This window comes from Pelodiscus sinensis, chromosome 2, assembly GCF_052426305.1.
Source record: "Pelodiscus sinensis isolate ZL-2025 chromosome 2, ASM5242630v1, whole genome shotgun sequence".
Taxonomy (NCBI): domain Eukaryota; kingdom Metazoa; phylum Chordata; order Testudines; family Trionychidae; genus Pelodiscus; species Pelodiscus sinensis.
In genome coordinates, this window is record NC_143053.1 from 43,055,484 (window position 1) to 43,057,678 (window position 2,195).

Below are 2,195 nucleotides of genomic sequence, written 5' to 3' on the forward strand. Positions count from 1 at the left end.
TATTAATGAGTGTCAGGGAAGATTAAAATGTTCCTCAACAGGTTTTTGTGTGTTGCCTTTGCGGATATCTGGTTTGTGTCCATTAATTCTTTCCTGTAGGGACTGTCCAGTTTGTCCAATTTATATTGCAGTGGGGCCTTGGTGGCATTTGATGGCATAGATCACATTACTGGATGTGCAGCTAAATGAGCCTCTGATTTGGTGGCTGATGTGGTTGGGTCCAGCGATGAAATAGCTTGTATAGATTTGTGGGCAGAGTTGGCACCGGGGTTGATTTCAGGGGTGAGTTCCTGGTACCTGTTGGAGAACAATCGTGTTCTTTTGAAAGAAAATCAAAAGAATGCAGGGGTTTTCCTGACATTGGTAAACCCCTTTTGGAAAAAGGCATGTGTGGATGGGGAAGAGGGAGTTTTTTTGAAAGAAGAGGAAAGAGGAAAAAGCACAGGTGCCCTGGTGGCCATTCCACCCATAGTAATCACAGCTTACATGTGAGAGAGCATCCAATAAGTATTGATGCTCTCTTTTGAAAAAGCTGATCGCTTTTTCAATCTGCTTTTTAAGTATGGACGCTCTTTTTTGGAAGAAGTTTTTTTGGAAGAAAGAGCTTCTTTCTAAAGAACTTTCAGTCTAGATGTACGCTACATGTTTTGTTAGTCTTTAAAGTGCTACTAAACTATTTGTTGTTTTTTAAGTTTTTCATTTAAATAATCTTCTATTTTCCATTATATTTTTGTAGAAGTTTCTTATTTTGTACTTAGCCCCCTTTATAAATAAACATTTTAAATAAAAATTCTATTGATGTGAAAGTTCCCCATATTCAGAACCTTGTAAAACTTCAGCTTTCATTTGTTCATTCTTACGTCTATAATTTTGTATGACTTTATAAGAGCAACTTAATTTTTATTACAGAAACTAACAGTATAAAATGTTGTTTTATGTTCCTCAAAATTGGCAGTAGCTTATGATTTTTTTCCAGGTGTATTGTAGTCTTTGAGCCAACTAGAGGAGGGCCATGTATATTAGCAGTTGTGAGAAAATAATTTTCTCTGACCATTTTCAGTATTTTAAAAAAGAAGATTCCAGAAATAATATTATTTGAGATGAGTGTAATGCATATGAGTATGTGTTTATTTTCAGTCAAATCTGTCAGAAAAATTACTTGTTATCCATTCAGAAACCTCTGTCTATTTTTAAAGTAGTTTTTTCAAGACATAATATTAAATATTACACATACACATCCTGAAAAGGTTACAAGGGAAGCAAAACCATTATAAATAGTTCTGGGAGTATGCTCCGACTATGTAGACAAAAGTGAACTGGGATATGTAGTGAAGGAACACATCAAAACTGTCTATATGAGAGGGGGTTCTGAACCTGGGGTTACAAACAGGTCTCAGGGGGTTCTAATTACCCTTCCTTTCCCAGAGAAGGTTCCATAGATGAAAACAGTATCATGGAAGGGAAAAGGGGGTTTCAGGATGGAAGAGGATGATGACCGCTAGTATATGTTAATTTTTCTATGGCCCAATTCTACAATAAGATCCATATGGAAGGCACTCAAAGGGGTCCACTTACAGCATCAGAGCCCAAAAAGCACTCAGATGCTTCAGCGATGGGGCTATCGCAAGACCTCAGACATAGACATAAAACATACTGATGATTCTTTACCATTATTCTGTTATAATTTCAGTTAATTTAGAACTATTCTTCTCTGCTCATTTAGCCATGAATATTAAAAGAAAATACTGATTCAGTGTCCATGTTATAATCATACTCTGCAAAGACAATGTGTAGGCACTGAGGGGTAAGAAAGCGTAGTATTGACTGAAAAACAGATGGTATGATAACATAATATGCTTTTGTGCAGGGAGGTGAGCCAGTTCATTGCTTTTTTTCCTTGCCTCACATCCCCTGCACAGACATATAGAAGAGGGACACAGATGACATCTCTGGGCCTAATGGCCCTTTTTCTATTTTTATTTCTCAGCCGGGGGTTGACTGCTTACATTTTTATAGTCACTTGTCCTCTTCAACTCAGAGAAGGGCTTCTTAAAAAATAAAAATCAGCTAACCGTCTTCCTTGAAAAAGCTTTCTGTCTTCTGAAGGTCTTTAATGGATTTGGATACATTGTTTCTCTGTTCTTCATAGGCCTGCATTTATTAGTATCCCAAGTATTGGGATTTATCTAGAGGAG